The following is a 14598-nucleotide window of genomic DNA, read 5'->3' as shown; positions in this document are numbered from 1 at the left end:
GTCAAAAATGGCATCCAAATTCCAGGAAATATGTATATTACCTGGATATTTTAGGGAATATATATATTCATTGAGTGAAACAGGGAATACGTATAAATCAAATCTCTTATATTATTAAAAGCTGCATCAAAAGGGTTTGCAAACATTGATATCGGGACTACACAAAACAGAATGTTTATATAATGGGTGGTGGTGGATAATGCTGTCTGGATTAAAATATAAAAAGAGGTAAACAGGTGGCGAACTGTATTAAGTTTCACTGACGATCTCAGTCTATAACAATCAGAGGTGATTCTTGCTAATCATCAAGCTTTTATTTATCCGTATGAATTTAGCAATGAAAAACGGATTGACAATTAAGGTTAAAGAGAGAGGAAGGGAGAGACAGAAGGAGGGGGAGAGAGAGGGGGGGGAGAGAGGGAGGGGGGGGAGAGAGGAAGGGCGAGAGAGAGTATGCGTGGGCTGGCGGTGGGGGGTGGGGGGCCAGGGTGGAAAGGAGCAGCTAGTCGTAGAGCGGTTCGACTCGCGCAGTGGCTATACATTACACGGTTCGCGTGCCATCAATTAGAACGTCGTCAAGCAGGTAGCCCGCTGAGAAACCTACTGGAGAGCTAGAGAGGACAGCTGGACGCATTCCTTGTTTATGGTCAGCAGATTAATGTACTGCCACACTGAGATTGAAATCGCAGAGGCTTACATCTCTTGCGGAAGCGAGAGATTGCGAGTTCGACCCTGGGTCAGGGCGTTTGCAATTTTCTCCCCCCTTTCCTAACCTAGGTGGTGGGTTCAAGTGCTAGTCTTTCGGATGAGACGAAAAACCGAGGTCCCTTCGTGTACACTACACTGGGGTGTGCACGTTAAAGATCCCACGATTGACAAAAGGGTCTTTCCTGGCAAAATTGAGGCATAGATAAAAATGTCCACCAAAATACCCGTGTGACTTGGAATAATAGGCCGTGAAAAGTAGGATATGCGCCGAAATGGCTGCGATCTGCTGGCCGATGTGAATGCGTGATGTATTGTGTAAAAAAAATTCCATCTCACACGGCATAAATAAATCCCTGCGCCTTGAATATGTGCGCGATATAAATTGCATAAAATAAAATTAAAATAAATAAATCCCTGCGCTTAGAGCTGTACCCACGGAATACGCGCGATATAAGCCTCATATTGATTGATTGATTGACATCCTCGTATAGTCACAGTATACTGACACCAGTCCTAGCATGATAGAGCGGCTGTCACTATAGGTGTCTCTCTTTGTGTGTCTGTATTATATTACTTGTGATTAAAACAAAATGCCTGATGGGAAACAAATAGAAAAAAAATGTTATGACAGGGATTCCCCTAATATTTCCGAATGTCATTTCTACAATGACGCTTTAAATAACGTCTTGATGAAAGTTGGTTGACGTGAAATGTGGCTTGAAAAAAAAAGAGCATTACAACCTTTAACGTAATGCAGCAAGCAGAGAATGCAGAGAATAGGGAATATTATCTGTCATAGGGGTACGATACCAGTTAATCACGTTTAACCGAATGTTTGGAGATTCGAGAGTGGAGGATAAGTAGAGTGATATATGGGGGGTGTCATTATTGAAGAGAGAGAGATGGAGAGAGAGAGGAGAGTTGGGAAAAGAGAGAGTGTGTGTAAGAAGGTGAGAGACAGAGGGCGATGGGGAGAGGTTGAGTGATCATATGAGGGGTGTTGTCAATATTAGAGAGATAGAGGGGAAGAGAAGGAGAGAGAGAGATGGGAGGGTGAAGAAAGAGAGAGAGTGTGTAAGATGCCTCCATAAGAGATGTAGCCTAGAATAAAAGCAATATCTCTCAATACATGTATTATTTCTCTTAACATGTAAGTTATTGTTCGTAGGCCTAATATGAAAACAATAATTTTGAAGTCTGAATCCAGTATCATTATTTTGAACTGTTTCGGTCTATACAACGCTTCCGTGTAGCATATATATCTTTCATATTCTCTTGGGACGGGCCAGGGAATGTGTTACAAACTAACGCTTGCTTATATTAGCAAGCCCAGTCAGTTCTAGCAGAGGGAATGAAATACAATTATGCTCTAGATTGGTCTCTAGGTACTCTACGGAATGTACGCGAGTAGTGAAATATGATAGCGGTCAGTGGATCAGTTACCAACATTCCTACTGACATCTGGTAGTGATTTAGTCTTGATGGTGATCGGTGCTTTCCTTCGTTAGCCACTGGACTTGTCAGTTACATTTTGACGATTATCTGAGCGACCCCTTTTACAGAAAATTCAAATATCAACCGAACCCATTCATGGAAGATCAAATAGGATGTACATTAGGTCCCTAATCACGAAGAGGGTCACCTAGAAACTCGCTCAAATATGTGATTTTTCTTGATACATTGTTAACTAATCTAAAAGATTGGAGTTTTCCTAACAATACACACACACAACGTATTCGTTTTGATAACAAAAATAATGATATGGCATGTATCAATAGCCGGCATGTGATAAAGGGGTAACAAAATAATAATTAACAAGTGACCATAATGATCCTAATACTTTCCGTTTATCATCTCGTGCTGTGGTTGTTGTTTTATTATTTAAAGTCTTCGTCTCGGGCTGATTGGTCCTGATATGGCTCAAAAGAGTCGGCTGGACCGAAAGCAAAAATCAAGTAAAGTATCTGGGGCTGATAGAACATATGGACCCTAACGGGTGTATGGTCAGCAGTATATTAAAACCCTTCATGGCCGGATAATATGGTACCTAGGGTCACCAAAGTTCAGAGCTTCTCGGCATCGACTCCGATGAGCATGCTTCCTAATAGTGGTGTCAACAGTTTTATCAGTTTTGGAGAAAAGTGGGTGCAAACGAAAACATTTAAACAATGCCTGACGGGATAATGTTGGCACTAGGATCATCAAACTACAGAGCAAATCAATATCAATCACCACAAACTGGGGCCTTAAATTCGGAGAAAATAACTGTGTCCTTACTGGAGACAATTAAGTTTGTTTGTTTGTTTGTTTGCTTAACGCCCAGCCGACCACGAAGGGCCATATCAGGGCGGTGGCTGCTTTGACATATAACGTGCGCCACACACAAGACACAAGTCGGCAGCACAGGCTTCATGTCTCACCCAGTCACATTATTCTGACACCGGACCAACCAGTCCTAGCACTAACCCCATAATGCCAGACGCCAGGCGGAGCAGCCACTAGATTGCCAATTTTAAAAATCTTAGGTATGACCCGGCCGGGGTTCGAACCCACCACTAGGGCGCCTTACCACTAGGCCAACCGTGCCGGTTAGACAATTGAGTACATGTATACGAAATAGCATTTCCTGGCGGGATAATTTTGAGTGACACCAGGGTCATCAATCCGCAGGACATAATTATGAGCGTTTATTCCCATGGACCTCGAGCTCATAGCCAAAGTGAGTTTCAATAGCTTTACCCATTTGGGAGAAATGAGTACATATATATGTTAGTCATATTGAGAACAGACACAAGTCAAACGGGATAATTGCACTATGATCAACAAACTACTTCGTTTGAATGCAAATGTGTTGTTGTTCGTCATCCAGAGGGTGGACGTTTGCGTTTGTTCCGGTCAGTCTATATGTCACAAAAGTCACTAAAATATCACTCACGCGAACTGTCAAGACGCAAAATAGATAAGTTGGTAAATTGCTCTCCTAACGTGACAAAACGAAAGTGTCCGAGCAGGCAGGAGATCGAATTCCATTGGCGTCGTTAATTTTAAAAAAAAAGCTTACTGGGTGACGCAGGGGTTTGTCGGACCTGTTCTTCTTAGGGGTTGGGGAGGGAGGAGGTGTTGCGTTGTTGTTGGGTTTTTTTTGGGGGGAGAAGAACATTGCAGTTATGATAAAAAAAAAAATTCTGTCAATATTTGTCCCGCGCTAATCTGTGTGAAATCGCTTACCGTTGCCAATTATAATTCATATATTAATACAGGTACTGGTAGCCTCAGTCACACGAAATTGCTAATTTCTGTGGTACTGGGCAACTTTCACGTTATTCCTTTTGCATGGGCACAGTGGAGGCCACCTCGATCAGGACTGGCTGGGTCTAATGTGTTTATTTTTTTTAATTAAGTGGATTTATTTGAACATTAAATATTTTTACCTACCGCCGGAAGCCCTTAGGCACCCCTGAAACTCGACATGCAGCCGTCCGGGATAAAACTGCCCGAGAATCCAATAAACACTTTAGACAACACAGTATCATGTCAAATCAAGTTTACTCTCAAACCTATCAAGTTGTTATCGTTGTTACTTATTGGAATGGCAAACGGAACATCCATTGCCTATGGTTTTTGTAATGTCGTAGCTGTATTTTTCCCTGAAACTTTTGCAAATTATTTGTAGGCCAGTTGGTTAGGACACTCTTGCTTCATCATGTCAGTTCTAATCACGTACGTTCGAATCCACGCGGTGTCACTTTTTTTTCTCCCTTTCCCCTACGCTACATTACTTTTCAGGGAATGTGTGCTGTTCATTGTTATTTTATTTTACTGATACGTTTTTTATAATTTAATTCGTCATCCAGCGGGAACGTTTGCGATTGTTCCATTCCGTAAGTATGCATGTATGTATGTCACAATATAGGAACTGCGATAAATCCTGAACCGCTAAGTAATTTTCAACCAAACTTTGTAGGTAGATGTAGACACACGATAGCCTATTGTGTGCAACATTTATATTGGATATGTCAAAGGTCAAGGTCATTACGGGGCCCGATGGTCAAAATACATAATCAGCCATATCTCCCAAAGTTCTGGGAATATTTCAATGAAACTTTTTTCATTACATACTCTGAGGAAGGGTCTACAAAATAGCAGTACAAAATACCAAGTCACAGCGAGAAATGTTTCACAAATTCGAGTTAATTTTTTTTTAAGTTGAAGGGACTAATGTGCTGCGTCTTCATGTTCAATTTCATAAAACATGGTTGGCTGGTTCCAAAGTTATAAGGGTTTTAGTGTTTGATTCTCCAATGCATAAACATCCATATCTCCCAAAGTTCTGGGAATATTTCAATGAAACCTTTTTTATTACATACTCCGAGGAAGGGTCTACAAAATAGCAGTTACAAATTACAAAATCACAGCGAAATGTTTTTCGCAGAAAATCGAGTTGATTTTTTTCTCTTTTGAATTCATGAAGGGACTAATGGCCTGCGTCTTCATGTTTAATTTCATTAAAAAAAATGGTTGGCTGGTTCCAAAGTTATAAGGGTTTTTACCATCATATGTGTGGTTATCATATGACTGATAGTTAAATAAGGCTTCGCTGATCAGGGGAGCTAATCTACTCCAATCACCATCGCTTTGAAGCTATGAATACAATAATAAATCAGTCATGATTCAGACAAGATAAGTCGACCATTGCAACAATAATAGCAATTGATCATGGGATGGATTCGCATAGACACTTTAATATCCACACCATCAGTGATTAATGAAAATCATAAAACATTTGTTACATCCCGTGAGGAGCACGAGTATTGCCAGTGATAATAATAATAAACATTTAGAATCCGAATACTTCCTAATGCAAGGAGCCCTAGTCGTTTACATAAACCGAAGATGGGGAGGTAGAACTTTTCTCTCCCTTCTTCAATGCTAGCGTTCTTGGCCAGGGCACGGTAACTTGATCCCAACACGAAAAGGAACGCGAACCGGTGGTCAGCATCTGACTTACAGTGCTAGCTCGCGAAGCCACGGCGAAAGGGCTACGGCTGTAACCCGATAACGGCATCGGCTGATAACAAGTTCACGCTGATATCAATGGCCTTGCTGCATCGCCAATTATCCTTCTGAGGCTCGGGCACCCCGCTGCACCAGCCTCTCCTTTCACCTCTACTTCTGGTGGCCCAATCGGAGGGAGGTTCCTCTGCCAGCCACCGATGCTCTGGTTGCTTCGCCTTTTCGTGATATTTGACCTCCTTGACCTCTAATAACATCTAGCCTTGTGTAGAGCACTTGCAAATTGGCGATTTATCACAAAATCAGGACTATCATAATGTAAGACAAGTACTATACACTTATAACTTTTTTCGTATTTTTTTGTTGCTGTTTAATTTTATTATTATCATAAAACTATTAATATTATAATTAAGTTCTCATGACCCACAATCTTGACAATAACTGAAGTAATGACATCAGTGACTATGCCTTGAAGCTCTTGGACAACATTCAAGTGTGTGATATTTATTCTGATATTACTGACAACCTTGAAAAATAACTGTGAAGTAAAACAGCACCCGAGACTATTAGCCCTGACGTATATTTGACAATGTTCAAAAAATGTTTCTGCTACTATGGGAATAACTGAGGTAATGGCGTGAAGTAATTAATATGTGTTGTTCATAAATGTGTAATATTGTGTTTCACTATGGCTCTCACTGATTGTACACGAGGGTCCATAACTCTACAGTCTCGTGCCCTGTTCCCCACTGACGCTGCTGCTCCATTTAGCGAAACAGTCATGCCTAGTGAGTTAGATAACCTGCAGACAGCAGCAGCACCCCCCACCCCCCACCCCCCCTCCTCCGAAAATAAACAAAGGGACCATAAGGATCATTAAACCGCCCGCTTATTACCCCACCCCTGGAATGAAGTAAAAGAAGACCCCAAAAATAAATACAAAATTAAAAAATAAAAACACCTGCCAAATTAAAGAAGTTTGTAACATGAACTATAAAAGATGATTAACCAACAATCAAAAAACAAGAGGAATGGGTTCAAAGGGATCCCTGCGTCACATTTCACACACAAAAAATAACATGAGATTTAACCCACGGCAACCTTGGAGACCACAGGCGAACGACATACCAACTACGCCATAACGGGTTACAATTATAGATTGCGCTCACAACTGTTTTTGTCTGCCTTTACCTCGCGGGCTTTTACGGGCTATGTAAGGATCATTTTGTTTAACTTCAACTAAGAACTTGATTTACAGACATATTTTTAGCGGAAACACCCTGAATTGTTTCAACAGAGTTGAAGGGTCGTCTTCTGAGTATGTACTACAAACATTTTGATTAAAATATTCAAAGAAGTTTGGGAGATCTATTGATGTTCACGTGTATGTGGGGTTATGGAGTCGTCGAGTCGAAGACTGTGCGGAAACGGTACGCCGATTACATCATGTTACATATACACAACCTATATACTATGGCTGTGTAGCCTAATCACAATTAAATTGGACGTGCACGAACCATACATTTTAATATTTTGAACCGAGTGACACCAAATGCTTTGATGTTCGAGTCTGTACTTTTAAGCAACACAGCATGATTCATCCCATGTGTTTTACACCATAAGTGTAGCAGAAGTCCCTATACAATCTTCATGTATCATACCATTATATAATCTATGATATATATTAATTATATATGTATAGATAAGGCTATACACTTATCATTGCTTGCATTAAACCAGACAAATAGAGACAGACAGAGATAGGGACAGACGGAGAGACCGACGCGGAAACAGATAAATAAAGACAGACAGGAGGAGAAAGAGAGGGAGAGAGAGGGAGAGATCTAAAGACAGAGACAGACAGCGGTAACAGCATCAAAATACATCATTTAACAACGATATCTAAAAGCATAATACTATTGGTGGTATATGAAGAAAAGTATTGAAAGGAGTGCCTGGCGGGATAATAGTAGGACTACGAATATAAGTTTTAGTTACAATCGTGTGAAGCCCTCTTTGAAGGCATACGCACAGATTCAGCTCATTTGACTCTAAAACATCCGTTATCTGAGTACGGACAGTAAAACAGAAGGACTGCGTGACTGTATAGCATTCTGTATACATACTATTATGCTTATACTGTCTTATACTGTTTAAAACGTTCGCCAGAGACGTTTCTGTTTAATTTTGGTAGCACTTATTTGAGCCTCGTGCTTTCGTGTTTCTTCATCTTGCCCTTTCTATTGTAATTCGGACTGTCGGATATATACTGTTCAAAAAAAGAAACGCATAGCTTGTAATATTTGGTTAATTTAGTTATATGGCTACAAGGATATCCACCAAACTGCAGAAAATGTTTATCTGGTCGTCGACCTTTCGTCCATTGCCACAAGTGAGCTCTGCACGTGACGCATGCGTTATCAGTGGCTACAATGTCAAAATTGCTCATTTGGCATGACCACTCGTCATGCTTCAGTGTAATCTCGTGAAACTCGGGGAATATTGAGCTCTCACCATGTCTTCCAAAACCCATAAAAGCGGATTGTTCGCCACAAAGAAATCAGACGACAATTCAGCGACGAAAGATGGCCCGATTGAGCAGAGAAGACCGCCAAATTGCATTGGGTCGTTTACAAGCAGGCCAAAGTCAAAGTGCAATCGCCAGGCACTTCCACGTGTCCCAGAGCACCATCAGTAGACTGTGGGCCAGGTTTCAAGCCACTGGCTCCGTTGCTGACTTGCCACGAGCGGGAAGACCAAGGGCGACAACTGCTGCTCACGACCGCTTCATACGGCTCCGCCACCTCCGGAATCGTTTCCTGTCGGCCTCATCTTCTGTCCAGGCTCTCCCCGGGCCACACCGATTATCGGACCAGACCGTGCGGAACCGCCTGCATGAAGCTGGTTTGAGAGCTCGCAGACCTCACAGAGGAGCTGTCCTCACCCGCCGCCATCGCCAGAACCGAGTGCAGTGGGGCAACCAGCACCTTCGCTGGACCGTCCGGAATCACTGGAGACACGTGTGGTTCAGCGACGAGTCCTACTTCCTGCTCCAGCGACATGATGGTCGGAGGAGGGTCTACCGGACAGTAAACGAACGTTACGCGCCCAACTGTGTGGATGAGGCACCCGTTCATGGTGATGGAGGCGTCATGGTGTGGGGGGCGTTCAATACCGCTGGAAGGAGCACCCTGGTGCACGTCCAAGGGCGCATAACTGCCCAGCGATACGTGGAGGAAATTCTGCGCCCACACGCCCTTCCTCTTCTGGCTGACCAGGATGCCATATTCCAGCAGGACAACGCTCGCCCGCACACAGCACGACTCACCACCCAGTTCCTCACCGACCACCATGTCCAGGTGCTTCCCTGGCCATCCATGTCGCCAGACATGAACCCGATAGAACACCTCTGGGATGAATTGGACAGACGTGTGCGCAGGCGAGAAGAAGCGCCGGCAAATCACCGCGATCTATTGCAGGCACTTCAGGAGGAGTGGGACACCATCCCACAGCAAGATATCCGGCATCTGATCCAGTCCATGCCCAGAAGGTGCCGGGCAGTTGTTGCTGCTCAAGGCAGTCACACCCCCTACTGACTTGACAGCCTCGGCACCCAATCGTATTGATTGACTGATTGATTTGAAGATGCAAATGAACTGTGTGTGCATTCAACTGTGTCCATACCAAATTTCAAACAAATAATCTAAATATTGGATTTTCTGTTAATTTTTTCGAAAAATAAAACAAATTTGGCAAGTAGCAACTATGCGTTTCTTTTTTTGAACAGTATATATATATGTATTTAAACCAAAAGAAGGCGTACTTCTCTTTTTAACTGTCAATAGACACTATACAGTGTTCGATGAAACAACGCATCAGTTCAGGCGCAGTCAAGTCCAGACTAGCCCCTGTCAGTCACTCCAGTACACGCGTTCGGAATGCACGACATAGCGTGCTTGATACGGTTAGTTAAACACTTCCCCTCTGCCTTTAGGTAACTTGACACTGATAGCGCGGCGGGGAGGTAGCTCAGTTGCTAGCGCGCTGGCTTTGTAGCCAGTTGGTTGCTGTCAGCGTGGGTTCGATCCCCACGTTCGGCGAGAGATTTATTTCTCGGAGTCAACTTTGTGCAGACTCTCTTCGGTGTCCGAACACCCCCGTGTGAACACATGCGCACGAAAAAATCCCACGTTCACAGCGAAAGACTCAGGGCTTGGAAAACACGAAGACACGCATGCATCATCTCTCGTCTCCGATTATAATGATCGTATTTCGATACTTTGACGAGACAAACCCAATGCTGGTGTGTCGAAGAAGACAGCCACAGCGGGCTTGTTCGAATCAAAGTATCACACCATAACTTCAACGTATTACCAATACTAGGTAGTGGAAGGTTACCGCTGTTCTCCCCTCACACTCTCTGTAACTCTCACGGTCCCTCTTTCTCCCCCCTCCCTCTCTCTTATCTTATAATAAATTTAGAGTACAAATATATATCTCTCTTTCCCCCATTTCGATTTCTCTCCCTTTCCCTCCTCTCTCTGTTTCCCTCTTTCCTCTATCAATAAATTTAGAATACGAATATTGTTTTTTTTCTCTCTCTCTCTCTCTCTCTCTCCTCTCTCTCTCTCTCTCTCTCTCTCTCTCTCTCTCTCTCTCTCTCTCTCTCTCTCTCTCTCTCTCTCTCTCTCTCTCTCTCCCTCTCTCTCTCTCTCTCTCTCTCCCTCTGCCTCCCTCTCCCTCCCCCCCCCTCTCTCTCTCTCTCTCTCTCTCTCTCCCTCCCTCTCTCTCTCTCTCCATCTCCCTCTCTCTCTCTCTCCCTCTGCCTCCCTCTCCCTCCCCCTCTCTCTCCACCCCCCTCTCTCTCTCTCTCTCTCTCTCTCTCTCTCTCTCTCTCTCTCTCTCTCTCTCTCTCTCTCTCTCTCCTGTTTAGAATGCAGTGAACGTTTCGACATTTATAATTGTTACAAAACATGTTTGGAAAAAGAGAAATACATTGAATTAATCGAAGATATTAAGTACAGAGTTGCTCTTACTCGTTTCCGCGCAGGAGTATCCGAAATCAACGCTCACAAGTTTCGGTACGCACCAAACCAAACGACAAGAAACTGTCCTCTCTGTACAGCTGATAAAGAAGATGAACACCATGTTGTATTTTTATGTCCCTTTTATCAAGACCTTCGAGCAAAGTATTTGACAATCTCGAACTCTAAGACGCTGCAACAACAACTTGTGTATTTCTGTGGCAGTAATGAGGATAATTTGATGAACAGCTTCAGCAGATTTGTGTTCTTCATGTTACAGAAGAGACGAACCCTTAGAAATCAGGTTCAGTGACATGTCATCAGGGTCTTAATGTATTTGTTGAATTTTATGCGTGACTATAATTTATAACTGTGCAGATACTATTGCTGTTATTTTAACCACTATTGTAAGGGGCTGTGGCCTTAGACAATTAAAGATTTGTTCTTGTTCTTGTTCTTGTTCTCTCTCTCTCTCTCTCTCTCTCTCTCTCTCTCTCTCTCTCTCATAATTTATTGATAGTGATACTAATAGTATTCCTTCTCCCCTCACGCTCTCTGTATCTCTCACGGTCCCTCTTTCTCCCCCCCCCCCCCCCCCCCTCCTACCTCTCTCTCTTATCTTATAATACATTTCTCTCCTCTATCAATAAATTTAGAATACGATATTATCTCTCTGTGCCTCTCTCTCTTACTGTCGTTGCGCGCGCACGCTTATTATGAGGTAAGGGAGGTAGAGGTAGGGGGGGGGGGGAGAGGGAACGTGAGCTAGAGACGGAAAAAGTGAGGAGAGAATACTATAAATATATATTATGTAATAGAGAGAGAGGGAGAGCGAGAGAGATATAAAAGAAAGAGAGAGAGAGAGAGAGAGAGAGAGAGAGAGAGAGAGAGAGAGAGAGGGAGAGAAAGAGAGAATATGTAAAGCGCTTAGAGAACGTCAAGCGCTATATAAATCTCCCATATAAATAAATAAAGGAGTGAGAGAATACTATAAATATATTATGGAAAAGATAGAGAGAGAGAGAGAGAGAGAGAGAGAGAGAGACTGACACAGTTTAATTGAATATGGGCCTACAGCCCCTTTCAATGGGGGGGGGGGGGGGTACACATAAATCACAGGAAAAAAATAGAAAACGTGATATTGAAACGTATGCAAAATACACAGTGGTTTGTTCCAAGCTTTCCTCTATCAATAATCTTGCACATCAATGCTGCCTAATATATACATACAACCGAGAGAGAGAGAGAGAGAGAGAGAGAGAGAGAGAGAGAGAGAGAGAGAGAGAGAGAGAGATGTCTAATAAAGTTTGTTTTTAGGCCTGTATAATGTTTACTATTCACTTCACTATTGGTCATTCTTTGTAAAAGATTGTTTCTACTCAGTTATTTACTGTCAATGATGCTTGAGACACAAGAGAACGATTGCTGTTATTTTTAAATCTGCAGTGAGAACTTTTAGGTTGTGTGTAAAAAGTTGGTTCTGTACGTATATTCCATACGTTAAGTACCTTTGAATCTCAAACCGCTACTACTTGACAACATGATGAGCCTTATTTACAAAAATAAAGGATCGTAGTTCAAACTGTCTGTCTATGGATGTCTGAATTGAATGTGCTGTCCCGATATATACAGGTCGAAATAATATGGCCACCAACATCTCTATGTCAGTGTAATAAAACCTTGGAACCGCAGGCGACGTTAAGTACCGCTATGTCCGTACGGAAAGCACTAAGTACCGCTATGTCCGTACAGAAAGCACTAAGTACCGTTGGTCAAAACACCCGACTACTCCCAATTAGGGCTATGTTTCTACTCAGTTATTTGCTGTCAATGATGCTTGAAATACAAGAGAACGATTGCTGTTATTTTTAAATCTGCAGTGAGAACTTTTAGGTTGTGTGTAAAAAGTTGGTTCTGTACGTATATTTCATACGTTAAGTACCTTTGAAATTCAAACCGCTACTACTTGACAAAATGATGAGCCTTATTTACGAAAATAAAGGATCGTAGTTCAAACTAACATGCCTACATATAAACAGCATAAACAACACACAAAAGTATTATGTACATGGGTTTTAACATCGCAGGTACTTAGCGCGGTACCTAGTGCAGCCAAGGTCTATGCACGGTACCTAAGGCCCTCTCATACGGACATGCCGGTACTTAGCGTCAGCCTCGCACACACACACACACACAAACACATACGCACGCACTCATACACGCACATATACACACACACACACACACTTACACACACACACACACACACACATACAGACACACACACACACGCATACACACACACACACTCACACACGCACACACACAAACACACACACACACATACACACATACGCACATACACATACACACACACACACACATAATGATATACTTAGTAAACCCAGCTCAGGTACCGATGGGCGAACGAAACAGCTGTTTTTTTAGACCAAGGTGCCAGACGAATAACTCATATCACTAAAATGCGTGTTCCCCACCACCCAAAACATGCCTCGAGGGGCTTTGTCTCTACAAGTCGGATCAAAACCCTTCGTTCGGGCGTCCAGGAGTTGTCTTCTTCTTGCCACTGGCAAACGCTACTAGTGTGGGTACGCGCGATGATGCCGAACGACAACACACCTGTCTCGGTTCCGTCGTCGTTGTCGGTTCAGTCTCCCCCGCAACGTCTATATTGTCGTTGAAATATAGACTGTTTTTCCATTTTATTTATCGTCTTATGATTTTTCTTGCCATCGTAAGACGTTTCAGATCAGTATAGTTGATCTTAAATAAAGCATGGTTGTGTGAGTGTTGGGCAGATTGATTTTCAGGAGTCAATAAATTAAGCCACAAAGAAAACAATGCCACGTGCTGCGCCGCTTTAAACAGCAACACACACACTAACATTCGCATGCCGCCAAGCCTTTAGTTCCTGCCGCGCCGCCATCGCCTGGCTAATTAGATATTTAACATGTGTAATGTATCAAACGAACCTCGCGCAGAGATGCTTGTCAACCAGCAGAAACAGAGCAATAAAATACCCAGTGTCTGAATTGTCAGGCAGGTGATGGTAGTGAATACCTACACGTGAAGTGCACCATGTGGAGAGCTCTGAACAGCGATCTGTTCTAAGGCTTGTTACATAGATTATGGTTGTTGCAGTGTAAGCGAGTGTATGCGTGGGAAATGCGTCCCACGTCACCGTTTTGAATGCATGCCTTGCGGGTCAAGTTGCAGGAAGATGTTCATGAACACACCTCGTTTGAGTGTGTACAGGTGACATTGGCGCTTCATCAAAAACCCGTTCAGTTATTCTGCATCTACAGACCCCCCCCCCCCCCCCCCCAACGCAAAGAACAAACTCACTGACACTATGTTTTTCTCAGATTTTCATAATCTGCTTGATCACTGCAACACGTTGTCTGGAACCCCTGTTTTGATTGGTGATATCAATGTTCATTTTGATGACTGTAACCACCCGTCCACTGTCAAGATGTTAGACTTGTTAGATGTTTTTCAGTACACACAGTCTGTCAGTCAACCAACACACAAGAAGAACCACATCCTTGACTGGGTTATGCATAGGCCTGATGACCATATTGTTCAGTCTGTAACTGTTTCTCATGTTTTATCTTCAGATCATTTTTGTGTTTTGTTCGATCTGATGACTAGTCCCCCCACCCCACCCCCTGTTTTCACTTCTGTCCGTTGTCTGCGTACCATGGATAGAGATAGTTTCAGGGAAGAGCTGCAGACTGCGCTGTCCCCTTCTCTTACAGCTGATCAGCTTGAAGTTGTACTCCGTGCCGCTCTAGATGTCCATGCTCCCAGTTTGCGTCGCCGTGTCCGTCCG

The 14598-nt window shown here is 43.1% G+C and overlaps 1 protein-coding gene across 1 annotated transcript in view; it reads right to left on the bottom strand.

Annotated features, from left to right (window-relative positions):
* Positions 1-14598, bottom strand: part of LOC138973714 (uncharacterized) — a 343943-nt gene that overhangs the window by 5462 nt on the left and 323883 nt on the right. The window lies entirely within an intron of this gene.

The sequence above is a fragment of the Littorina saxatilis genome, linkage group LG8 (assembly GCF_037325665.1).
Source record: "Littorina saxatilis isolate snail1 linkage group LG8, US_GU_Lsax_2.0, whole genome shotgun sequence".
NCBI lineage: Eukaryota > Metazoa > Mollusca > Gastropoda > Littorinimorpha > Littorinidae > Littorina > Littorina saxatilis.
Note: the sequence above shows the minus strand (reverse complement) of the source record. Positions and strands in the feature narration are given on the sequence as shown.